Source organism: Haemaphysalis longicornis, unplaced genomic scaffold (genome assembly GCF_048455015.1).
Source record: "Haemaphysalis longicornis isolate Haplotype H1 unplaced genomic scaffold, Haemaphysalis longicornis Haplotype H1 scaffold_12, whole genome shotgun sequence".
Lineage (NCBI taxonomy): Eukaryota > Metazoa > Arthropoda > Arachnida > Ixodida > Ixodidae > Haemaphysalis > Haemaphysalis longicornis.
This window is the reverse complement of record NW_027526225.1, coordinates 44,402,059-44,429,427: the sequence shown is the minus strand read 5'-3', so window position 1 is coordinate 44,429,427 and position 27,369 is coordinate 44,402,059.

Below are 27,369 nucleotides of genomic sequence, written 5' to 3'. Positions count from 1 at the left end.
ATCCGAGAACCTGGAGGACGTGTCGGCCGGTGCTGGTAAGGAGGAGTCTGGTGAGTTGGCTGTTGCGTTGAGCTTCCAGGAGTTCTTCGAGGGTGTTGTGGATTCCGAGTTGGAAGAAACGACAGGTAGAGGTTTGAGCGGGGAGGCCAAGTCCAATTTTGAAAGCTTTTCGAATTAGTATATCGACTTTCTCCCGTTCTCTGGGTTTGAGGGCGATGTATGGGGTGGAATATGTGATGCGACTAATTAAAAGTGCTTGAATTAGTCGTATTGTATCGTCTTCTTTGAGGCCCTGACGTTGGTTTGTGATGCGCTTGATGAGATGGGTAAGTTGGGTGACAGTGGCTTGAAGGTGGGGAAGAACTGCAGCGCCAGAGCCATCTTGATGGAATTGGACTCCGAGTATACGAAGGGTGTGTACTTTAGGAATGGGTGTGGAACCGATTGTTGGAGCAGGATCGGGTGTGGGAACTGGACATCGCCCACGAGTTCGGGAGCGGAGGATGAGGAGGGCTGATTTGCTGGGGGCACACGTGAGGCCCCGAGGGCGGAGATAAGCGAGAATGGTGTCGATGGCTTGTTGTAGGGTATCTTGTTGTGTGCCAGGAGATCCGGTGGTCGTCCAAGGAGTTACATCATCAGCGTATAGGGCATGGTGGAGGCCAGGAATGGTTTGAAGGAGAGGTGGGAGCTTGAGGAGAGCGATGTTGAAGAGGAGGGGTGATATAACTGATCCTTGTGGGGTTCCCTTGGGAGGAGTGCGAAATGTGTCAGATCGAAGTGGTCCAATGCCAAGGGTGGCAGTTCGGTCGGTTAGAAAAGCCCGCACGTAGTTGTATGTACGCGCACCGCACTGGGTTTCTCGAAGTCCTTCTAAGATGGCCTGATGGGTGACGTTATCAAAAGCGCCCTTTACGTCGAGGGCTAAGATGGCACTGGGATGAATTTTGCTGAGGTGATCGATGACTTGCTCTTTGATCTGTAGGAGAACATCTTGAGTTGAGAGGTGTGAGCGAAAGCCGAACATGGTGTGAGGGAATAGGTCGTTGTCTTCAAGGTGAGTAGTGAGGCGGGTGTGAACCATGCGTTCAAAGAGTTTACCGAGACAGGAGGTGAGGGAGATGGGGCGAAGGTTGGAGAGCTGGATAAAATTCTGCACACGCTTATTTCTTTCATTTTCCCGTTTCTCGGCTCTTTCGTTTCCTGGTGGTTACGTTTTTTTTCCGCGGTCCCGTGAAAAACGTATCAGCGGGGTTCTACCAAGGTTTTTTTTAGCGTCCCCATTTGTGGACATTGCGCCTCAAATCAGTAATATGAGTGAAACGTAACAAAGCAAAATACCGCACGCTTCCGCTTCCGAAACTCACAAATCATTGTTGCAGGATAACTACACAGAAAGCAATATTGAAAGATGTGAGCAGGAAACGACTATTTAGTGTGAAATAGGTAGAACCAGTCGTACTGAGACGTCAAACAAAGAAAAATGTCACACTTCCTGCAGCGGACGCGGCTCTTGGATGAGCATCCGTCTCTCCTGCAGCGTTTCGCGTTGGGTGTTGATTTGCAGCGGCCAGTGGGTGCTGCCGTCATACCGAAGAGTGCTCACTGGTAGGGGTGACGCATGGGGTGCCGTCCGTTTCACCACCTGGGGGTTCTCATTGCTAATTCGTCCCCGCTTTTTCTGGGGCTCGTTGGCGCATATCAAGCAATTTGTGACATCTGTTTGAAATGGCATCTTGTCCATTGTTTCTTTTCTTGGGAGCCCTTCTTCATTGGCATGTCTGATGTACTCTATCCAACTTTTACAGGGAGCAAAGGAAGCAAAATGAGATACCCCCCTCACAGGCCACTTTTTGGTTCGTGTCCGCATTGGGTAGAGGCACATGAAGAAGTCTAGTTTGTCAACTCCGCACCCATGTATTTGTTGTATTCTAATATAACTTCAAGACATTGAATATCAGCTTGGGTCTTTGAAGCTTCACTCCATCTGCTCACCGTGCCAACACTTCCAGCTCCTAGGTCAGTTAAAGCCATGTTAACTACGCCATTGTCATGCCAACGGACAAGAGCAATGTCGTCGTTCTCGACAACCCTTTCATCATAGGCTCCACGTCCTTCCTTCATTTCTTTTTTTGTTTTGATCACACAACCTACCAAGCGGTTACCTCTAATTGTGCCACTAGCCAGGCAACCGATCTCTTTCAACTCCAGAAAGAGTTTTACTGAGGTGAAATAGTTATCCATGTAGCATTTGATCTTCTGTGCCTTCGGCAGGCTTTCAACAAGGCGCATTACGACAGAGCCACCAAGTCGAAGGGGAGAATGTTCTTTACTCCCCCCTGTTTCCTTCTCTTGGTAAAGCTCAAAGTCATATGCGAGCCCGTCAAAGCTGCAGCAAACAAAAATCTCTACCCCTTCAGGCTTTGGTTTTCCTTTCACAAACTGCTTTGCAACTGCGCCCATCGTAAATGAAACCATCTGTTCATCGTTGCTATTCTGTTCCAAGGGAACAAGCTGCAAGCATCGACCTCGCACAGCTTCCAACAAGGGCCCAACTTTCCAAAACTTGTCGAGGCCGTTTGGGTCCCGTTCTGCATTAGCGTCAGTTACGTGTAGGGCGCCTCTGATTTTGAAGAATCTCTTCACGCCTATCGAATCGGCTATTGCGGGAATTCTCGTGGCAGCTTTCCAGTGCATTCTTACGCGGGGGTACTTCAGAACACCCATTAACATGAGAATTCCAAAGAACACTTTGATCTCCTCTTTTGTTGTGGCTAATACGGTGCCGTTCCTGTGCAGGACATGCCTGTTAGTGAATTCAGCAAAGTCTTGAAATATGTCTTCGGTGAAATACTTACTAAAATACACAAGTGTCGGCTCCGGTGCCCACGCAATTTCTGGGTTGTAGCGGCATTCAACATCACATGGGGCAAAATCTTTCTTCATCCGCTTCATCTGAAACTTCTTGAACGCAGCAGGCTTTTTCGAGTTTGTATCTATGGCGTGTGATGTAGAAGGCTGTGTGCAGTGGACATCGATGCGCTCACGTGGCCATTGGCAGGCTGAAATGAACAGTGTAACTTAGAAACAATATACATTAGGAATAATCGGTATTATAGATTTTGCAAGAAATACGAGCGTTTGGCAGTCTTATGCAAACTTACAATTCAATCTTCATTGGCCTCATTTTCGTCGTCCGAAAAGTCGCCATCGGAAACATCTCCACTGGATATTTTATTCAAGACGTCTTCTGCTGTTGCATCGTCGATTTTTTGACGCTTTGATGCATGATCTCGAAATCCTGGTCACAAAAATCATCCACGTAAACATCATTTTCTACACGCGGAACTAAGAAACACAGAAATAGCCGCCTTTGAACAAAAGAGGCACTGAGGCGCAGTGTCCACGTTCATGGACGAAAAATTTAGCCGAGAACTTCTGTCATTCTAAAATATTTCCTGCTGCCAAAATCATGTTAAATGGCATGCGGTATATCAGTTATTATGGGCAAAAGAAAATTGGCATGCCAACTGAAAAAGTACGACGCTAAACATAAAAACAAAAGAGCTACTTGTGTTTGCCGCCATAAAAAGTGGAGGCGTCCATTTTGAGTTCTGTTTACGATGTTATTTTTTACCAGGTGCAAGAGATGGCGCCACAGGTTCTTGCAGTAGCATGGAGAGGTCGAGGGAGCACGTTTCGCGCGCGAGATTCAAAACTTATTTTCCAGATACGGCGGTGTAAACTTGGCGTATACAAATGTGGTCATTACGCCTGAACGGGTATAGAAAGAAGAAACAAACAAAAACAATTACACTGCACACGACCTATTCGCTATCGCCAATACATTACCGGGGAAGTATTTTACACCCGCAAGCGCCCCTATGATGGAATTCTTCCCGTACCATTTCGAAAATGAATACCATTTTTTCGACAGTCGTCGCTTATACAGTGTTGTTAATTTTAAGTATGATTTTAAATACGTTTCCGTGAATGCGAAAGAGTATTTCAGGGGGATTTCTAGTAAAATAGGGCAGTTGTGTGTTTGCGTTTGTCCTGTGGCATTCCGTGTGTCATTTGTAAATATACCATTTTTAAATACCGACGTGAATCACCTTGTCCAGAAATGTGTTTCAGTCGTCCTGACAAAATGCCTAATATGGTCACATCTTAACCTCTTAATGTGGACCTCAGTTTATAGAAGGAGGAAAAATCGCGTAATTTAAGGCATGTGTTGCCCACATGTGTGGAGGGTGTGTGCCATGACTCCCAGGATTTTTTTTTATTTTTCCCACAATTCTCGCTTTCAATACAATTCTGAAAAAGGCGAGCCACAATACCTCGACAATCTCGGGCAAAAGGGGGGCTAATCAGTTTCGAAAATACTGGCGTCTAGTTGTTGAAGTACTGCTTTATCACCGCTACGGAACCGGACGCCTAGCGTACTTTAAATTGCAAGTAATACTGATAACCCACGTCTGGATGTTCGCCTTACATGCGTTCTCTTCTCGCTGCGGTTGAAACGTCCCCCCCCCCCCCCCAAAAAAAAAACGAAATGTACAAACACTTCTAATCCGTGCCTTTTTTAGCAAATCCCCATAAACTAAATGCCAATTGGCAAACGCAAGGTTCCGTTTATAACACAAACTGGTTACCGGGAACTTGTTGCGCTCTTTCGTAACGAAAATAACAGGTAAACTTCATTTACCATCTTTATAGTTCGTAAGTGACATTACGCAAGAATTCTAACACACCTCGCTGTTCTAGGCACCTGTTCGATTTTAAAATAAACGCAAATGATCAACAGTGCAGCCGTAACAGAAAATCTGTGCTCACTGTGAGGTCCCAGAAGCTTGGTTTACCCACTGTAAACCTGCTTGAACTTTTCAAGCCTAGCTAAACATGTGATGTTCATTGTACTGCGAGCGTTAGCAATTTCATTCGCAAGTTCACTTGCGACGAAAGCCTTAAATAAGTGATCCGACACCATTATTCAGTTAGCCTGCCTTCAGAGCTGCTAAAATTTCATTTACCTAAAGCTGCGCGCAAAAGACCCGTTAGAACGATTGAATTTATATCTCTGCACTGGTTAAAATAGAGTAATTTTATGTTGACTGTCCAACACACAAAATTATCGTAAGCTCTTAGAAAAATGTCGGAGCAGCTAAGGGGTGTTACCATTATAGGGTACCCCCCACAAATGCAAGAATGCGTCATGCTACCAGTGAGCGAGGTGGAAACTGCTGTTGTAAACTGAATTGCAGAGATCAAGCCTTCCTGATTTGTTTATATTTACGCTTTTATTGAAGGCTCAAAGCCATAGTATGGAAAGATCGAGCTAACTACGAGCCACGCGTAAACGTTTATTGTCATTATTGCGGCCGTTTTGAGATTCCCGATGGGGCGCCACTTTTTCGGTGTAGTAATGAAAACTTACTGCCGCTTCCATGCTATACATTGAACGTTTAGGAACCGAACTACAGCATAACACTCTTGTCTGCGCCTTTCGTGCGCGTATACGGCGCGAAAAAGGCATGAAGCGCGCCCACAGCGTGCATTCTCCCGGACCGCTCAGCGGAGCATCCACACTAGCAGCGCGGCGCTGTCGCCACTTACATGCCGATCTCGCGGCGAATAGGCATGTTCTCTGCGCGGTGAGGTGGGCTTAAGTCAGTTCTTCTAGAGTGTTATGCAGTCCAAGTGCTAGCAGTCGAGTAGTTTGTATGCTTGTGGGCAAAGCTATACGGTTTGTTTGTACGTTTTGCAGATAATTTTGATCATCTTATCCTTTTATCGCACCTCAAATATAGTATCGGGGGTGGCATAGGTTATTCCAGAAACAATGAACGCTTGGATCAAACGTAGCATGCCTTTCTATTTCATGCTGTCTTTTTGATTTGCAGTGCTTCTTCCTGTTGGCGTTCTTTCTATTTGCGCCGTGGTTTCTTATAGTTCTTGGATTAGCTTGTTGTTTCTTGCAATTTTCTTCATAACTCGTGCACAATATCTTAATTGTTTAGGAAGGAAGGATACTATGTCCATCCAGTGACACCTTTATGTCTGTGGCTGTGTCGCGTCGCCTTTTTTGGACGAGCAAGAGCTCGGATTTTTGAGGGGCGAAGGTTGGACCACAGCGTTTTACATAGGCCTGGACTACTTTGGCAGCCTGCTGGAGGCGGCCTTGCATTGTTCCTGCCTGTCCTTTGTTGATCCATACCATGATGTCGTCGGCATGTGTCCCGTGATGAATATCCTGGATTTAATCCGCTTTATGGGGAGAATATTCAGGGCTATGTTGAACAACATGGATGACAAGACCACTCCTTGTGGAGCTCCCCTGCTTCCACATGAAATCACTTTTATTTTTTATTTACCCCGCTTGATTCCGTTAATCCAGACCTTTCATTTGATACCTTACACGCCTTAGCCTCATCAGCTTCACTTTTCACCCAATCTAATGTGGTCATTATTCTGACTTAAGGGGCGCTGCCGAGTCAATTCAGCTAATTCATTTGAAACAACAGAAAAGACAGCCCCCACCCCCATTTCCCCCCGGCTCTCACCTCTTCCTTTGCGACCCCTAGTATATCAAGCCGTTAACAGAAGCAGGCGAACAACCCGCACGCCAGCGCCGCCGTGTGCTTTCCCACCACCCTTTCCCACGCTCTTAGTGGATCCGTCAGAAGGAAAAGTTAAGACAACCCTTTTTTATGACCTCACCAGTGAATTATCACTCACGCGCCCAGCCGCGAAAATTAGGTATACAGCAAGTGCTTATTGCCATGAAAATTCAACAAAAAACTAAAAAAACTCAGACACCCCCTCCCTCCCAACCGATCATGCAGATCGCGATTGGTGCCGTACCCGCAGGAAACCTTAATTCCGAGCCCACAGTGACGCATGAAACTTAACAGCCAACCATAGCTGCCTGCTAGGCTACTCATATGCACACAAACTCAAAATGGACTCAAAACTCCTATGTACTCAGAACTCAAAATGTACTCAAAACTCAATATGTAATCAAACTCAAACTGTACTTAAACTCAAAATGGACTCAAACTCAAAATTGACTCAAACTCAAAATGTACTCAGAACTCAAAATGGACTCAAACTCAAAATGCACTCAGAACTCAAAATGAACTCAAACTCAAAATGTACTCAGAACTCAAAATGGACTCAAACTCAAAATGGACTCAAACTCAAAATGTACTCAGAACTCGAAATGGACTCAGAATTCACTAGGTCTCAGGCGTACTCAAACTCAATCGGACTCAAACGCAGTCGGGATCACTTGGCTCAAACTCACTCAAGCTAAACTCACCATGCCACAATAGCCTCGCGCTCACTCAAACTCACGCGTGAGTTTGAGTCCAAATGAGTCTGAGTGAGTGGACTCATGAGTGAGTTCGCCGACCTCTGGGAACGTCCAACACAAAGCGTGTGTTTGGCACGGAAAAGTACCGCCATCCCGCGGAGCCCGACGTAAGCAGCGACGGCGCACTCACATGGTTGCCTGCACGTGTGCCTCGCCAATAAATACAACCTATACTAGTGGACACACACGTGGGTGTCCCTTTCGCTGCCCAGTCGTAGGCATCTCATGGTCTGTGCAACCCACCATCCCAGAGAGCTCTTTGATGTAACTCTGCCCAGACCCAAACCGCACGATTGCAGACCTGACACGGCGCATTGCAGACTTGACACAGCGCACGATTGCAGACCTGGCACGGCGCAGACCTGACACGACACCTGACACGGCGCATTTACCCATGAGGCTGCCACGTTTAAAGGAGCCATGAAGAGAAAACACAAGTTTGGTTCATTCGAAAGATTACCTCGTTAGAACCATAACGACACCACTTATAACGCAAACTTCGCTCAAATAAGCTACATAATTAGGAAAAAAGGAAATGACCATGCGACCCACCAGCTCATTTTCCGCAACAGAACCTGTGATGTCACTTGGGAATGCTCTTGGATTGGCGGAGGCCGGCAAAAGCAAACGCATCTTAGGCAGGGCTTACAGCTTGCATAGCGAGCTAAATTCTCGTGAAACATACTGCACATTCTTTTTATGACAAAGAACGGTGGAGTAAACGGTTGAAGGTCCGAACGAACTCGCAAGCGTGTGCGCCAATGCGTACGAAACTAGCGCCGCGGCCGAGCTCGACATCTCGCCGTCGCGCAGACGAATTTTCGGGTTCGAGGCTCTTCGGGGCCAACGAACCGTTCCAGCACGCACAGCCGCGACCTTGCTTCGTATCGTAATCCCTTCACAGGAGGTTGGCCGTCATATCGTCAATCAGCAAAGGTAAAAATAGAAACGAGGGGAGTAAGGAACAGCAAGAAGCGACGAGGTAGTGCCAGTCGTCGCGTAAGTTTCGAATGGTGTTGGCTTGCTGCTGTCGTTACGAGCTCGTTTCCAGTTTACAACCACTGAAAACTTCAGTTTGTTCAGTTACGGCAGGGACCCTTACGTTAGCTCACTCCTGGGACATGCTGGCGCTCGTCGCCGACTTCGTCAAATCACTCTGACCTTGGGGAAAAAAATGCCGTAAACACCGCGCATTGACGCTCGTATCTTTCTGGTCGAAGCAGAGAGCTCGCGCGAACGGCTTTCCATACACGACACCGGCCAACTGGCATAAGTGATACTGCTACTGAAATCGAACTATTATTAACCGTAATCAAAATACGGCACATACGTACCAGTCTATATTCGTCCGTGGCGACGGGGCTGACGAGGCAGCGGTGCCGACGGCTGGGCGTTCGTCTGTTGTGGCTATCGCGGAATGGTCGCTTTCCCGTCCACCGCGTATCCCACAACTCTTGCCGCTCGTGCACTTAGAAGCATTGAGCGTTTTTGTGGAGTGAGGTTGTTAAATGCAAGCCCGAGCTCCTCGGCGAGAGCTTTGTTCTCCGGATCAGGCGATTCCATGACTAGGGCTGCGGGTGCACTAGGTTTTACTAGTATTTTTAAAATGGCCGCCGTCTCGATCGACTCCCGCGTGTGGGTGCTATATGGAGTCGACGTACTAAGTATCTGTTTCATGGACCGGCTCTATGACGCCATTGTACACGTCACGGAATGTTCAATTTTAGCGGGAGATTTAAAATTTTGGCTTAAATTGCCTTATTTCTCAGTGAATAAAGCATCATTTGCTTCCGGGAAAGCGCTTGGGGTACTATGAAACACCTAATCTTTCGAATAAAACAAACTTTTGTTTTCTCTTCATGGCTCCTTTAAATCTCTCTCAGCTCTAAAACCTCGCTCAAGAGAGGCAGTGAATGTTGAACCAAGGCTGCCCCACGTTGTGGCGCCGGATATGTGGGCCTCACTTGTACAATGCAGCGCAGCCTCCCTAGGTGCCCACCATGGGTTCGAGCGAGCCAAGCCGTAAATGGGAGCGGTGGCTCTCGCCACGCGTATGCAGTCACTCCGAGAAGATGAAGTAGCTCCTCAGAACTGGATTTAATTCCGGGTTTTCCACGGCACAACATCCAGCCCTGGTAGGAGACTCCTAGTTGTGGGGCAGAGAGGCGGGAACCTGCCAACCAAATGCGTCAAGCCTCAAAGCCCGACAGCACAGGGCCGGTAATCAGCAGCTGTTAGCTCAGTGGCTTGAGCCACCGAAGTGCTGCGGGTGATGGACCCCGGAACAGACCGGAACTGACCACCAGACTTACCGAGCAACCATTCACAACTCAAATCACCTGAGCAAGCAGGGAGCTCGAAGCTAGATGGTGCGCTCCCGGTTCGTAGCCGGCCTCACGCGGGTGAGAAAACGACGGCCGCTCACGCCGAAGCGAGCGAGCTGCTTGTACGGTACCTGGACGCAGTCGGGGCTCGGCCGTCCCCCCGGGGTCAGATCAAGGCAGGCTCCCGCCGCGAGCGAGCCCTTGGGCGGGGCCACTACGCCACGCCCCACGTGACCTATGGACCAGCGCGCATTGGTCAACCCGTACCCTCTTACAGGAAGAGGGCGCGACGGGCTGTCCTCGCCCCTCTGAAAATGGGGATCATGGGCTAGCACGCCCGCGTAATTGGGAGCAACCTCAATTAATATTTCCACAGGAATTATTAAGGATAACTTCGACAGCTTGTTTTAACGGTGTCAATTGTTGTAATTAGGGCTATATACCGCCCACCAGCTGGTATCATGCCGTAGTTTATGGATTTACAGGTAACACTTTTTATTTTTCGGTAACGTGTTGAAAATTCACGATCTCAGGCATTATAAATTATAAATGATGTGTCATTACACGATTATTATAATTCCCTTAATATCGTACCTGCCCCCCAATTGTACAATTTTATGTTGCTGGCTAGTTATAAAAGGAACTTAAAAAGTAATAATACCGCATTTCTATCACTATGCAACCTGAGAAAGGTTCCTGATACAGGATATACATTTCGAAATGGCCACTTGGGCGGTTCCTTTCTCTAGAACCAATGATGGGCTACATAACATTGATAACCGTATATCGCGACTATTAAATGACATGATTGTAGAAAGTGTTAACATAGACAGTATTTCCATATCCGCATTAAAGCATTATTTTATAAATTGGCATTCTTGAATTGTACATAAACATTGTGGTTAAAAGCGTAGTTACACGTGAATAAATGCATGTGCTCTAATTTTGTTGTGTTTTTGCTCGGTTTTCCATTTCCAATTCACAGCTTTACTTGACTGAGTCGTAGGCTGCTGTCACATTATTTCTCGTTGAACATGATACGGTTCGTATTTCGTACATTATAGTGTTGTCTTATGTTTCAATATTTTTGGGCTACTTGATTTTTCTTTTTTTTGCATACTTGATTTCTTTCTTTTTGTCCTAAATTGTGTCACTGCAGTAATTTTTTTTTAGAAATATGCAAGTCAGCAGTGTTTTTATTATGTTCTTTTCTGCATTCCTGTAGTTGATGTTTTCTATCATTGCTGCTTTCAGTAACGTTACACAGTCTGTTTCTCTAACAAACCAAATGTTTTTTCATTCCATTAAGAGCTGCACTCTGCCTAGCTCACTGCCCTGTAAGGGGAGATGGGACCCCGTCAAGCTGATATAGCATCAGCGTTCTGTCCTCTCTCCCTGCATATTTTTTGTGCTATGGAAGAAATGCAAAATAAACTGAAACTGAAACTGAAATGAGCTGTCATATGCACTCATGGTGAAAGAATTTATAAATACTATTTACACGCATGCTTCTGGATGTTTCATTACAGTAACAACCACGATCATTAGGAATACCGCAAGTCACCTTGATATCTGCGTCTCAAACATAGTACACAATATTCTTCGGGCTGCTGCTATAATTTACGACGTCAGTGATCATTTCCCAGTCTTCTGCGAGTCTTTTGCAAAAACACAGTGGAAAAAGAGTCGTCTGAATTTTGTGTCGACAACTAAGAGACCTTTAACAATAAACAATTTTTTTTTCTTTCTGAAAAACACATCTTGGAAGGAAAACTTGAAAGACGATCAACCTACCATTGCGTACAAAATCCTCTTAAAAGGCAAATACACCAACCAAGGGCGTTTATTCAAAGCGTTTATTCAAAGACGCATAATCCAAAGTGGGATTATGCGTCTTGAGGCAGGCGTCCGAGAGGAAGTCAGACTGAAGGTGATTGGCGTTCGCGGGAGCATTCCCCGATGCGCCAACAGAACTTAAACCCAGATGAAGCCGCAGCCATCCGTAGCCTACGAGATGATGATAACGTAGTCGTCCTCCCTGCTGACAAAGGAAATTGTACCGTCGTGCTTGACCGCCAAGCCTACGAAAGCAAAGTTCAAGACCTCTTCGATTGCTCAACGTACGAAAAACTGAAAACGGACCAAACCCCACATGTTCAAAGGGAGCTTAACAAACTCCTGGCCAAGATTTTCAAGAAGTACCCCGATTTCCGAAGCCTATATCTGCGACTGATCTGCCGGAATGGCTCAGCGCCTGGTTTTAATGGGCTACCAAAAATTCGTAAACCCGATGTGCCCCTCTGGCTTATTGTGGACTTCACAACTTCACCACTTCGAGCCCTGTCCAACTTCCTTCATCAGGTTCTCTCCCCTCTCGTCGGCAAAACGTCCACCCACGTCAAGAACGCCAGCCACTTCGTCGAACTTGTCTCCGAAGTGCCGATCGACCGTGGGGACAGACTCGTCCCTTTTGACGTCGTGTCGCTTTTCGCCAGCGTCCCTGTTTCTCTCGCCGTCGCAACCGCCACAAGTGCTCTCGATAACGACGAAAGCCTTCGCTCCAGGACCTGCCTCAACGTCGGCGAGATAACGCAACTTCTGCAGTTCTTCCTGCAAAGCACATATTTCTGCTACAAGCAGGAATATTTCAGGCAAGTAAGTGGAACTGCGATGGGGGCAGCTATTTCCGTGACCACAGCCAACCTTGTAATGGAAAAAATTGAAAGGACCGCTCTGGAAAATTTCCCCGAAAAGCCCAAGGTGTTTCTCCGGTACGTGGACGACTGCTTTTGTGTCATCAAAGAAACAACAGCAGACAACTTCCTGTCGCAGCTAAATTCGATTGAACCAGCCATTCAATTCACCATGGAAAAAGAAACGAACAGCACCTTGCCATTCCTCGACGTTTTGATAAAAAGACAGCCAGACCGACTAAATTTCACAGTATACAGGAAACCCACCCACACCGGCCGCTACCTGCAATTCGATTCCTGCCACCCAAATTCCCACAAATCATCTGTGGTCTCAGCTCTCTTACTTAGAGCCAGAACTATATGCTCAACAGAAGAGGACCGGAAGAAAGAAGAAAAATCCGTAATCGCTGACCTGAAGAAAAATGGATACACGAGCAACTTCATACGACGCGTCAAAAGCCGTCTCCCTCAGCCGGGCCGCAACCAAGGAAATACCTCTGGACTGACGCCGCCGGTCAACAACCCCTCTCCTGTCTCCGCCGTCTGCCCCCCCATTCCCCCCGCACGCCAACCCACCCGTATTTCCCTCCCCTATGTTATAGTGTACTAGAATTCTAGTACACTATACCTATGTTAAAGGAACGAGTGAAACATTATCCCGCATTCTTCGCAATGAAGGCATTGTCATCTTTCACAAGCCAGTGTCAACTCTTGGACGGCTCATACCTCGACCTGAAGAGCGGCCGCCAAAAGAAAAATCCCAAGGGGTCGTCTACAATATTGCTTGCGTACAATGCCCCGCTAGTTATGTTGGGGAGACCATGAACTTCCCGGAACGCCTCCGGCAACACAAAAACGACGTTCCCAAGTCCGACACTCAGCGCAGTGCATTGGCCGAGCACTGCGAAAAAGCTGACCACAGGATTAACTTTGACGGCGCGCAGGTGATTGGCACCGAAACCAATTACTCACAAAGATTACTGCTTGAGTCCTGGCACATACAAGCGAACCGGCAAGGCCTGAATAGATCCCTCGGAGCCCTTCCCACCATCTACAGCCACGGCCTCCGACGCGCAAGGGCAAGAATCCAGTAAGAAAAAAGAAAAAGAAGAAGACACCTATATAACCGCTGCTTCTTGTTTGTACATAGTCACCACTGATGAAGGAGCCGAGTTGGCTCCGAAACGTTGGACGGCTTTGAATAAACGCCCTTGGTTGGTGTATTTGCCTCTTAAGTTTAACCCAACCAGACAGAGCTCTGTCGAAGATGTTCACATTCAAAATCCTCCTAAACAGTGCAGAAATTCTGTAAATCAGCTTCACCACTCCTCCGATATAAAAGTGACCTGAAACGCGTCAGAAAGACTATAGGTAACAGAAATCTTATAGCGAGGAATACAAGAGAAAGACCGTAGATATCATACCTTCATACAGAATCGTGAGTGTCACTTGTGGAGTACGAGAAGTACTGGAACAAACTAAATTCACGCCTGAGGAAAGCAAAGTGTAGCTATTATCGAAACAATGTGTGAACATTTACGGAGATCAGAGGACAATTCGGGCTGCTTTCTATGAGTTCTGTAACAGGAACACAGGTGAATCCTCGGTGACACAAATTGTTATAAATAGCGCCCAGCAAAGCATGTTGTTGGGCTAGTTGGTTCATATTCATACTTAAAACTGCGCATTAGGATGGGACAAGGAAAATAATAAGGAAATCAAGACTGTGTTAACGTAAGGAAATATACAGGAAGCTTCTCTGAGTGTAGAATACACTAAGCAAGCGGTTACGTCATCAATTCAGATTTTGCTTTTGCCGACAACGCGTAATAATATTCATGAAATAGAGGCTAATTAAGACCATAACTCAGCTTACGGGAATGACTGTATTAAAGCCTTGCCTATTAAACATGCTTCACCCATTTCAAATCGTTAATTACCCCACTAATAAACGGTATGTTTGAAACAGAAATTTTCTAAAGAAAAGCTTTCTATCTCTACCAGCCAACGGTTCATTCGTGGCGTGCGGGAGAACAAACTCCCAAAGAGGTGGAGGCGCGGCCGGGGGGAGGGGTGTACGGTTTCACTCACGGAGCACACTGTAGATGGCGCGGCGAATTTACCCAGCGTTCCGCGCGCGGAAGTGACTGCTCGGTGGAGGCGGCGGAGGCGGTACAGCTTTGTCGTCTGCTTTAGCGACGGTTGTTTTGGGACTGCTTTGGCGCAGCTTCCCGTCCATTTCGCGCTGCCTTGCACGGCTTGATTAACTTGTTCTACAGCCCCTACATGATAAACGGCACCTGACGGAATTAAGTGGTCGTACGGTAAACATACGCTAAGGATTAGTTTGCAGGTCGGGAAAACGAAATGTTAAGACAACGTAGAGACATCTAGCTGCAAGAAAAAGTATACCTTTTGCGAACTGTTTGCCACGAATGGGACTTCGTTTTCTAAATTGGTGAATAGCAATCTGGTTGTATTTTAAGATGTATTACAAAAGGTAAAAGTAGCAACTGGTTCCGATAAATAGCGATTATAAAAGTTCTCTCAGCTTTCTCGCTAATTCTGAAACTTTTTAACTAATTAGATTAGAAAGGTAGAAATGGGAATCACTAGGCTCACATGCTGAGTTGTTTCGGTGACTGCGCTTCTGTCGCGCGGGGGTGTAGCCTCAAGCTGGTGTAGCCCCAATTTCGCTGTTGCAAGTAAAATTATCACAGAAATGCGGAGCACCCATGAGCGCGTGCATCGTGGCGACTTCCGAGTGATTCCACCACGCGAAAGGGCGCTAGCAAAAAAAACCTGGAAAAAGCAAAAGGAGCGAGAAAATGCCAAGCGCTCGTGAGCGCGTGCCTCTGGGGCGACCGCCACGCACCCGGCTGGGGTGCTGGAAAAACTTTCATTGAGCTTAAGTATTTGTAAGTTCGGGACCGCTGCTTCCCTCCTCCTAAACATAGAAAAAACGTGAATGGCTTCCCTAGGATTGCATATGACCACTCTCTCCACGGTTTGATTACGTTGCGGTAACGCTGTACAGTTTTTTTTTCTCGCGAAACATTTCAAGGTTTATAGCACTTTGCATGAATCATATCCATCGCGGCAATCGTCACTGCTCGCTATGAATGTCCTGTAGGAATAAGGAATGAACTACATCGGCTCACAATACAAGCGTGCTGGTGTTGTGTGCTCCATCATTTTGATAAGCATATTCTTCGTGTGCTGGTTGAGTTACTTATTATTTATGCCCTATTTCGGCCGATGTGAAATATATGTCGTGCGCAGTCTCATTTTCGATGGTCTTAGCGTGCCGCGGGTTCCAATAAACTTCCCTTCGTGCCTACTCGGGCATCGGTAGAATAGGACCATGTGTAATTATCAATCCATGTTTCCTTTGAACAACCGAAAAAGTAACTAAAAGTCAATATCATACATGCGCGTCCGTTCCTTCAATCATCGACTACCGTGAAGCGACACCGGCACGCACGACGCACCGACTAAAAAACTCAGCTCTCGTAGCAAGGTAATTACAGAAGCAAGAACATAAACAGATCGATTCTGGTGGGGCCCATTATATCTTGACTGCTCCGAAAGCGCTTAGTTCGACAAAAAGCAGGTAGGCAACGGGTCACGCATGCAACGAGGGAGGTACACGGTAACTGAATTGATGTCACGCAATATTTACCTCTCTTGATATTACTAAGTCCCTAGTTGTAATGTTCCCTTGCGATTGCGCTGAAAGCTTCTAGAGATATAACCTCGTTTGTTCTAGACGCACATGACCAAGTTCCTTTCGCATCGAGGCAGTATCTCTAATACACACTCCACTATTTTGCTATAACGACAACCTGTCGAGGCTACCGGAACATATTATGCAGCATTAGGCGCCTTTAAATCGATCCAGAGCTCATAATTGGCGGTCGTTTGCGAACAAGCTCAGTTTCCAGAGCGCGTAACGGGCTTCGCTGCCTGACAAGCTATACACTACGAAAGACACAACAGTCTGCGTGCCTGGAGTACCCGGTAGCCTTCATTGTTCCCCGACACTAGAGCGTGAATTAAAAGAAGCAAACGGGTGATATTACAGGGGTAAAATGGCGGAAAAAGAAGGTGCTGATAATTGCCACCTACTCCTATTTTCTAAGTTTGAAGGCGCTACTCTGGTATTGGTTTCCTTTTTTGATGACCGACATTAAAATAACAGCGGAGAATTTACCTCATTTTGTTCATTATGTTATATCCACGATGCAACTATGCACTCTGACCGGACGGACGGAGCGTCCACTTGGAAGCTCGGTGTTGGAAGGAGTATGCCCTGCGAGAGATACTTGGTGAGGCCTAGGCTCCCATTGCGTCCCCACTGCTTTATTCCTCGCTTAACGTCCCTTTCCTAGAGTGGAAAGCTCCGATTGTTTGTCATTATTGTTGGGTCCAGGAGGCCTGCGCGCAGGCATTGCAGGCCTGAGTGCAGGCTAGAGTGAGTGTTGCTGGAATATCTGTCATTGTTCGGCTGCAGATCGAACGCGCCTGTTCGTCACTGGCCAAATGCAACGTAGAATAGCGCGTTAATTAAATATATTGCAGGTATGCTGGTCAAAGCAATTGCTTAAAAGGATTCGTTGTAAGAAACGATTACCATCAATTCAGACAACATGCGGAAAAGCAGCTTAAATAAGGACGAAAGAAGTAACCGAAATTTAACGAAATGTGCTTCAGAAATATCCACGGGTATAATTATTTAGTATAGTTATGCATAAAGCATTTGGTTCAAGTAATCTCAATCTACATAGGTGTTTGTTGTTATTTAAAGCTGGTTTAGGGCAACGAATTCCAATCTTGAAGGAGCCATTCCTTCGTGGTTTTCCAAAGGGCTCATTAGTTTTAACAAATTCAATTCTTCATGTTAGAATTCTTCATGTTAGCTTTAAATGTATATAAAGTTTTGTCCGCCGGAGGGTAGAACAAGCGGGATTCCAATCACGCTACTTGAACGGCGGCCAGTTTTATCAGACCCTGACGACGCTTCAGGCCTCAAGACACGAGTTTCATGCTAGGATTCAGAAGTGAGGCTATGGTTCGCGAAAACGCGCCATCAGCGGCTCCGGAGTACAACACTAGAACCAGCTGGATGCCGGTTCGGACGCTCGGGGCTTCGCACCGACGGCAGTTTTGTGACGCACCTGGGGCTATGCACCCCTGACACTTGGGGACGACGGCTGGGCTTGCCACGAAGAAATTCGCATTACCTGATGCCTACCGGCATGCAACCTCGGATTTGCCTGATAGGCTGAGAAAAATCAAGGCGTGCGGAATGTATTTCGCAAATTTAGGCGAAAACATTTTCATGTGACGCTCGAATACGTTCAGCATCTAATGGATTTGTGTCTCAAATAAATTGTCCGTCCCTGCTTTAAATGTCTTGCTTTGCTGTGTATCTTATCTTGGTTGGTTTACATGAAAGTAATATAATAGGTACATTTTACTGGTACATGTATTATCTGGACCTCGATAACTGACCTTGCTATTGTGTGTGTTCCACAACAAAGTTCCATGAAGAGGAAACATAACACATGATTCCTTTTATTTCACGCAAGGGTTACACCAACCACAAAGAAGTGAAACTCTCCTTAGCTGAGAGAGCGGGAGAGAGCAAGAGATTTTTTTTATTGTGAGCTTATGATGAGGGTGCTTGAATTTTTATGGCGCAAAGCCAACTGAGGCCAAGTGCACCGAAACAATCGCCATTAAATGGGTCAAAGACGATGGGGATTTCTGGTGTAGAGGGCCAGGTTGTTTTTATACGCGGTATGAAATTAGGGATAAAGATTTAACTCCTGCTAAATACTTAAAAACACGCTTGACGGGAACCATGCGATCGTCCGACAGGAAAAATGCCGGGTGTGGTGGGATGGAGTTCGGCGAAGTGTTTGTGTCGTGTTGTGTGGAGTGCTTTGCATTGAAATGGCACGTGAATCACGGATACGCCGCCTCCACACATGTTACACAGGGGTCTTGGAGATCCCGTGACAAGGTGGGAATGTGTTACATGGGAGTGGCCTATTCTTAATCGAGCCAGGGTAACTTCATTATGTCTGTTACGTGTGTCGGTAGAGTATGGTCCCAAGAGTGCCTTTATTACGTGTAGTTTGTTGTCTGTCTGTTCATTCCAGTGTCCTTGCCATGTTTTGCGAAGGTGTTGTCTGATGTGTGACTTGAGGTCGGTGTAGAGTATTGTTGTTATGTCAACTGTAGTTGTAAGTGCAGCAGCGGTAGCCATGTGGTCTGCGGTCTCATTTCCAGAAATCCCAGTGTGACCTGGCATCCAGCACACGGTTACTTCGAAATTTAAGGCGTATGCAGCCATAACGGTATTAATGAGAAGATTGACCCTATGGTTTCCAGAAGATGTTTGAGATGAAAATGGCCGCACAATAGTTAAGGAGTCAGTATAGATTATGGATTTGGGAATTAAAGGTATAAGAATATGATTAGCTTCTAGGAGTATGCTGCAGGCCTGTGCAATAAAGATGCTTGTTTTTCTATTGACAGTCTGAAAGACATTAAAGGTGCCACCTTGCCGAGCACAGGAAAAAGTTGTGGCAGTTTTTGAAGCATCAGTGTAAAATTCAGCACACTTATAGTTGTGCTGCAGACACGAAATGTTGCAGGATCGTTGTTCCGGGCCCTCGAGTTTTCTTTACACTTGCGAAAGATACATAACTTGATATCGGGTGAAGCTGCCGCGGTGCTAAAATTTCGGTATTGGGTGTTTTGATGGTGTCTCAAAACATGACATCAAGTTCCTACGCTTATTCTCTAACTTTGAAAGTGAATGGAGCAGAGATGGATGGACGATGAACAAGTAGTTGAGATATGGATGTATCATAAAAACTGACGTAAAAGGACAGTGAGGCATTTTTGAGATTTTGAAAGCATAAAAGAGGTCTGTGTATTCTCGCTGATGTTCTAGGCTCCATTTCTTATACTCTATATACAGCCTTTAACTGGACTAGTGGGGAAGGCACCAGATGCCAGGCGGAGCCCCAGATGAAGCACAGGGTTCAGCATTTTGCGTGATGTTTTAGTGGATGGCCGATAGACGGATTTTTTTTCCTAATTTATTTCTTCACTAGTTTACATGTCTTAATCCTTAATCTAATCGTGAACCTAATAAAGGGACACTGAAGTGAATTTGTCAAGCTCCCGTTTTTGCTTGTACTGCGTAGACTGGCTCACATTAACACACTTTTCATTGTTTATCCGGTTGATAAGTCGGTAATTATTTTATAAAGCGCGAAATAAGAGAAACTATCATGCGTGGTCTGCGGCGGCCGCACCAACTAAATGCTGTGACCACGGGAGGAGATGCACCACGATTGGACAATGTCTAAGATAAGTATTCAAACAAGTTTCGGTTTCTGTTCTGTAAAACAACTTGCATGACATCCGACGGCATCATTGGATGGGCATTCTCGATACCTATGGAATCGTCGTACCGCACTTCTGCCATGTTGTCGGCTCTACAATGCCTCAGATAAGCCTCCCAGGACGGCTTGCAATCCTAGCAATCACTAGCTGAGGTCTACGCAGCGGATGAACGCGCTCCGCGTCCAAGCAGTCGCCCAAATGCCATGCGCTTTTCCCCCATGTTTTGATCTTGCCTCACTAATGCCTGTATCGTAAAAAGCGTGTTCGCACCAGCCCAAGGGCCTGTTGATTCTGGCCTGTGCCCACTGCCCGCAAGAAGTCGGTGCTTATGGCAAATGCACGCCAACGAGAACTTGCTAGCGCGTCAGTGTCAGCTAGCGCGCGTTCTGTGAACTAGTTCGTGGAGCGCTGAACGTCACGGCCCAAAAATGCTGAACTACAAACTCAACTTATAAAAAAAAGGAAAAAAGAATGTACCATCGGGTATTAGAACTTCTGACTTGCAAAATAACACATCTAGCGCTGCAAACCAAACCACTCGATCGCGGCCCAGCGCTGCCAGCTTCGGAAATATCAGATATATAATTTATACTCAGCTTATACTTTTATTTAGTTTTAGCATTTCAAGCAGCTTATGCCACTATTTGTTGTATAGCGCTCGTGCAGTAAGCGTCCCCCAAATTTCCACAATATCTCACGCCTACCAATTGCATTTCTTAGACGGAAAAGCATTCGGAGATGTGTGGTCGTGCTGCTCGCCGCTGTGCTTGTTCACCCAGCGTAAAAACGTGATTCCTGCTCCCTAGTTTTACGCTGTACGGTAAAAGCTTCAGTTGATTTTATTTCCTTAGTACCTATATTCACTTCGCTGACTCTTCTTCTGCCTTCAAGTGGCCTTAGATTTTCTACTAGCGCAGCAGTCAGCGAAGCGTCGCATGTGCGCTTGTGCAGCGCTTCTGTGGAGCGACCTGGACTTGGAGCTTGATACAGTGTGCAAATCAACAAAGTGAAGAAAGGCACATTCTTCTATCCACAAACGTGTCGTGGCTTAGTTTCAACTGAGCGAACGAATTGCGATGACTCGTCGGCGGCCGGCGGACTAAACGCGTTGTTGACTGACTGTCGGAAGGACGGAGAGCCGTGCAGTGGCACAGTCAAGCCGAGTCGTCTCCTCCTGACGTCACACTAAAACGTCACAGAAAATGGGCGAAGATGCAGAGAGGAGGACTGCATTTTCCAATTGATTTTTCTACTTAATAAATTAGCGTAAACGCACTCACAGTGGCCGAAACATAGCCTATGGACTCCAAACTACAATTTGCGCTAGTAATACTGCAATGCTTACAAGTCACTGCAGTATCTCTTTAAGCTAGCAAAAACAAGGATGAGAAGTTGTTTGTCAGCGCATGTGAAATTTAGGGGAACCTTCAGTATAGCCATTGTGTTTAGGTATTTATGCTTTAGTTTTTTATGTGTGGGATGAATGTGAGCGTTTTGGCAAGGATTATCGCTAGATGCTTGTATCTCTTCTTGACTGGAATCGAGATACCATTGAGTTTGATGTCTGCATCCAGCCCAATGCCATGCCTCTAGGAAAACAACGCACAAGTGCACGTTCCTGGATTACATTTAAAACCATTGCTATCTGCCCTGCCAGCTAGCTTGTTAACACCAAGCTGCTCTTAGTGCTCCCAGAAAGATAAGTTACAGAATGTAAAAGATAGTTGTGCGTCGTCTGCATAGATTAAACAGGAAATTGATGGTGGCAATGCCTTACTAAATGAATTAATTTATACAATAAGCAGAGTACACCTCAAAACTCCACATTGCGGCACGCCATTTTGCTGCACACAAACCCTAGAGAGTGCAGTTCCAACTCGCACGCAAAACGCAGCGTGTTTATCATGTTATCCGACATGCCGAATGGCTTCAAATTGCTAAGGATACCATATCGCCAAGCAGTATCATATATGCTTTTTCAAGATGAAAGAGAACTGTCATACAGTATTTCTTGTGGAGGAAGGCAGCTTTTATATAGGACTCCAATGTAACGAGTTGATCGTTGGTAGATCGCCCCGCTCTGAAGCCTGCTGGCAGCTCTCGGAAAGACCGTTGTGCACGAAACGTACACGAGTCTCCTGTTAATGTTCTTCTCGAGGAGCTTGCACAGGCAGCTTTTCACGGTGACGGGGCGATAACGTGAGGGGGAAGGAGGGTCTTTGCCTTTGCCTTCTTTCAGGAAAGCCACTACAATGGCCTCCCTCCGAGACCTTGGAGGCTGCCCCGGAAGCCATACTTTTAAGTGCGAATGCACTTCTTAAGCGAGCCTGAAGCGTCCGCCGCCGTCCGCATAGCAACAGCTGCGGGTGCGCGTGCTCCTCGTCTTCCTTGGCAACGGGGGGAGATGGGCGCGCGCTGCCTGGCCGCTGACATGGCACATACCCACGTGGGGGATTGGCCAGGAATCTCCTCGTCTTCCTTGGCAACGGGGGGAGATGGGCGCGCGCTGCCTGGCCGCTGACATGGCACATACCCACGTGGGGGATTGGCCAGGAATCGGGCGTGAGAAGGGCTAATGCACCCGCTTAAAGGAGTACTGACACGAAATTTCAAAGCTGAGATCCGCTCTAGCAATCAAGTACAACGAAAACACAAATAGGCGTCTGTGAATAAATGCATCGTTCTTTCTTTATAGTTGTGTGTGTGTGTGTGTGTGGTCTCTCTTTCGCGAACATTACCGAACCGCGCAAATTCAACTCGTGCATTCGCACTTTCACATTCTTCCCCTCGGGGGAAATGCGGGGAATTTTTTTTTGTATAAATGAAGGAGTGCTTCAAGTGTATCTGCGTGTAAGTGTTGTATCATTGTGTATGTAACGTTGTTTGCGCCTGGAATGAAGGCTTATATGTTGTCACAGCAGCCGTCAGCTCATAAATCGCAAACATGGAATTGCCCAAAGTGTGCGACTTAGTGCGACTTATTGTTGTGACGCATGGACTTGTCTTCGCCGGATATTTTGTGTTTCCTGAAAGTTTTTGTGTAGTGTGCTGAACTTAAAACGTCTTGGAAGCAAGTGTGTTAGCCTGGTATTCCAGTCTGTCACCTGTTGTACTAACCAGGGGCATGGTGTGTGTTTGTTGTCCTTTGAGTTTTATATACTTGTCCAGACATTGTGAGTGTCTGTGTAGGAATTTATGAATGTCACTAAGGTGTACCAACTCTCCTTTTTTGCCTCACGGTGTACGCGCATCCCAAGTGCTTTTGTCCGTTTAAAGGAGATCAGGTTATCAGACGCGGGCTACCGCCGAAGGACACCCCACGACTTGTTCTGGGCCTCTCGCGCCCGCCTACACTTGTCGTTCCACCAGGGCCTCCTTGGGTTGTGCGGGGCACCGGAAGCCTAAAGAATGGACTTTGTGGCAGTATCGAGAATGTGCGCCGTTAGGAGTTGGGTGGCTTCGTCTTAGTGTAAGCGTGCTATGGTTGTGTGCTATAATTTAGATGTATTTGTTAGTGCAATACAGTTTGCCTTTGATTCATCAAACCTGTTATGAGAAGATGGGTTGCTTGGGCTTTTAGTTATATGTGTTACTTAGGTGGGCAAGTGGTCCCTACCATATGAGTTAGTGCCAACATCCCACTCAAGAGATGGATACAGAACTGAGGAAGCAATAATGAAGTCAAGATGTGAGAAAGTGCTGTGTCCTATATCATGGTATGTGGGCTGTTCCTTATTAAAAAGCATGCTCCCGAAGATTTTATGAATTTTTCAATTAGGTGACTACGGGCATCCGTTCGCACAGCGCCCCTAAAAGCATTGTGTGCATTGATGTCACCTATAAGGATTCAAGGTTCTGGAAGCTGATCTAGCAGCACCTCAAAGTCGGAACTGGATAGCTCGAAATCAAGAGGGATGTAAAGGGAGCATAATACAAATATCCTATTAAATATTATTGTCCGAATGTCAACAGCCTCAAGGATGGTGCGTAATTGGATTGTGTGACACGCCAGGGATTATTGTGCAATAATGGCCACACCCCCTGAAGGTGTGCCATCACCATCCCTGTCCTTCCTAAATACTATATAAATATTCAAGAAATTTGTGTGTTTCGAGTTTATACGAATGTCTTTGAGAGACATAACCCTTCGCTGATTGGGATTCAATAACTCATAGACATCATAAATTTTTAAGAAGGCCTCTGCAGTTGCATTGCATGATATTTTCTCTTCCTGTTATTCTCTCCCAGAATAGAGCAACTGGAATATGTGTGTGTTTATGTATCGTATTTCGGGACTTCGAATCTTGAAGGGTTTTTTTTGTCACTTTCTCTACTTACATTAGCGACGCAGTCCGTTCCTTTCGCGGTCATGCAAGCGGAACGGATCGACGTCTATGTCGTGATCCGAAGTCAAGGGGTGCCCAGCTGATTGGGCCCATTACTTGGCATCTTTTCAGGTGTTCTTTGCCTGCGGTGCCAGTGCCGAGAGCGTGGGGAGCGGCACAGTTGGCATAGGCAGTTCGGCAGGGTAGGGCGTCGCTGCGGGTCCCTTCAAGTCAGTTGTCTCAGCGCCCTAAGGTGTACTGGCAGCCGGGGAAGCAGAGGCCAGAAGAGCTGTCTTGGCCCCATTGGACTTGTTGCTACCACAACCACTACCACTTTAGCAGGCGGTGCGGTAACAGGTTGGGCTGCCTTAGACAACCCAGGGTGGGAAGGGGGGGGGGGGGGGAACCAGGGGCGGCAGCGGGATTAGGTCAGACTCGCTGAACTGGGTGCCCGTGGAAACCAGGCGTCGCTCCGCCCCCCGGCGAGTGGCATCGGTGTACCTCCCAAGAGGGAAAGAGGCAAACCTGCTTTGCACCTCTGGGGAGGTGATGTTTTCAGACATTTTCATGCTTATGATCTGTTTTTCAAGTTTAAACTTCTTACAAGTCCGTGCGTATTGTGCGTGTGGTCCATCGCAGTTAGCGCAGGTGAAGTTCTGCGAATCATAGGTGTCCGTCGTGATCATTTGCTGCAGGTTTCGCCCGGTATATTCTACCGCTACAGGAGTTCATTCCGTGACCGAAGCGCTGAGACTTATAGCTTCGGTGCGGGTTGGGTGTGTCTGGTCAGACTTGATAATAAAACCTGCGTTAATAAATTAAGCGAGTGCAGAGCGTTTGAACGTGAGGATGACATGCTTTGTTCGTATCTCCTTATCAACTCGGCGGATCGTGATACGCCTCACAGACGAAACACCTTGTTCCTTCAAGCGTTCAAGTAAATCGGCATCAGTTTCAGTTAACAGCTCTGGCTCAGAGATTAATACCTGGAGCTGTCCAGGCTGCGTTGGGGGTGGACCTTGATATCCAGATCGACCAGGCGGGTTTGTTTGAGGAGGTATGTCGCTTGATGATTACTGTTTTTCTCAACAAAGATTTCACCAGTCCTGAGCTTTTAAACCTTATATGAGTCACCATGAGACTTTGAAGAAATTTGAAAATCAGGATTACGGACATTAAAGTGAGGGGTCTTCGTGAGTCAACCGACTCGATCACAAGGAAGCGAGAGTAGTTATTAGGATTAGTAAAGATGGTTGTTGAGAGGGGTTGAAAAGACACTTCGGCGCGGCCACTTTTCAGGGACCGATCAGGTTTTGGGGGGCTTTGAATTTACCACACGACATATACAAAAAACAGGGAACGCGGGTACTTTCTCCTGTAACGTTACCCTGATAGTCAGAGAGGCCCCAGAGATCCCTGACTGGTCAACAGCCAGTAAGCCCATCCGCCGGAGCTTAAGCCACCGTTTCTGGTTTCTTACCCCCCCCCCCCCCCCCCCCCCCCCTATAAACATATTGTCGCGGTAGATTACAACGTATGTTTGAGGGATTCGGGTCCGCGATGGCGCCAATACCGTCACCAAGATTACTCAAAGTGCCCCGTGCGGGGTTTCTCGTAGGCTGGTGATACAAGAGGGAACGTTTGGTCGCATAAGGAAATGCTCGCTTCGATTGTTGTCAGGATCACAAATCTACTCAAAATCTAGCAAATGAACTCTGACTGTCCTGTTGTTTTGTTTTCAGCCCCACAATCAAGATTCCTTATCAAAAAGCTGGTTTTTCCTAAAGAAGAGAGTAAGGACGCGCAGAAGAAAGAATTTCGAAGTTGGGATTGCAAATCCCTTAATATATTTCCATTCCTTTTTTAGTTGACATCAGAAATTGTTCATTTGAATCCTGTACATATACACCATAAGAATTCAATCAGCGTGAAATAAAAAGGGCATGTTGCGAGACTCCTTAAAGCTCGTTTCAGCGGTAAAATTGACGCGGGCTTCCGGAAAGAGGAAATGTTTACCGGAATTATACAAACAGCGACTGAGTGTACAGGACTGCTGAAAGAAGCTTAGGTAGAAACGTAGCCTTTCCTATAGCCACGCCTGAGGTCATGTGCGTAAGCATGATTAAAACTGGCGAAAGTATTGCAAGGGTGCATGGTCTCCTAAAGAGAATAAGCTTGTGTTCAGATGTGTAGCTTCGCTGGAAATAGGAGCGTAGAGACCAACTGAAAGTTTCGTTGATATGAAGAAATTCACGTGTGCATGAATGTATTTCTCATTTTTATTAGCTACGTTTTACGTAATTCGTCAGTTGAATGCCATTTACCGAGAATATTACTTCCGCATTGCTCGCCTTTCCGAAAATTGTGAACTCACTTGCGTCTGGTTGGACGTAGATCTGCAACTAGTATTTATAATGCCACAGCAATCGTCGCGGTATTCCTACAATTCCAGCAATCACCTGGAGATGAAAACACCAAGTAGTACTTTTTTTATTTTACTATGAGGTGTGTCAACTATATCGGTTCTAATGACAGAACGCCGTGCATGAATGCAAGTACTTCCAAGTTCAGGCGGGTACAGTTGAGCAGCTGAGTTTGCCAGGTACAAATTACGATGCGTTTCCAGTGCAGCAACGCTGTTACTACGAATCAGCATATGTCTAACCACCCCAGTTTTTATTCCGGCGAAGCCACTTTTCTCGCTTCTGCTCCGGCGTTCCTTTTCGCCTCCGCCGACCCCTCTTTCACCATTGTTATTTTCAAGTGCATTTGATGTTTTACACACGCGTACATAAGCAGTTCCCGGTTTATGCGTGCACATGGGGGAGTGTAGGGAGGAAGTTGGGTGGAGGGACGTGTACGGCAGCTATATGATTCCAGCCCGCACGTCTGACATGTCCGTTGTGTGGCGGGAGGAATACACGTGGGCGTCAAACAGCCGAATGCGACCGGCCTGGTGTGTTCACTGGTCGAGCGGATTGTGTTGTGTGTTCAACAGACAGTAATTGCTTAAGGCGCGTTAAGCAAACAAACAGTCCTCATAATTTTCGCTAGAATAAACCTCGGACCTTCCAAGGTTCATGCAGCTAAACGGCTAGAAAGTATGGTCCATCACAAATTACAAACAAATGTGATTTGCTGCGTGCACTCCGTCGACTGCCACAAGCTTCGCAGGTTATCCATCTTTACAGAATGTAAAGGCACTAATTTTTTGCAGTGCTCTTGAG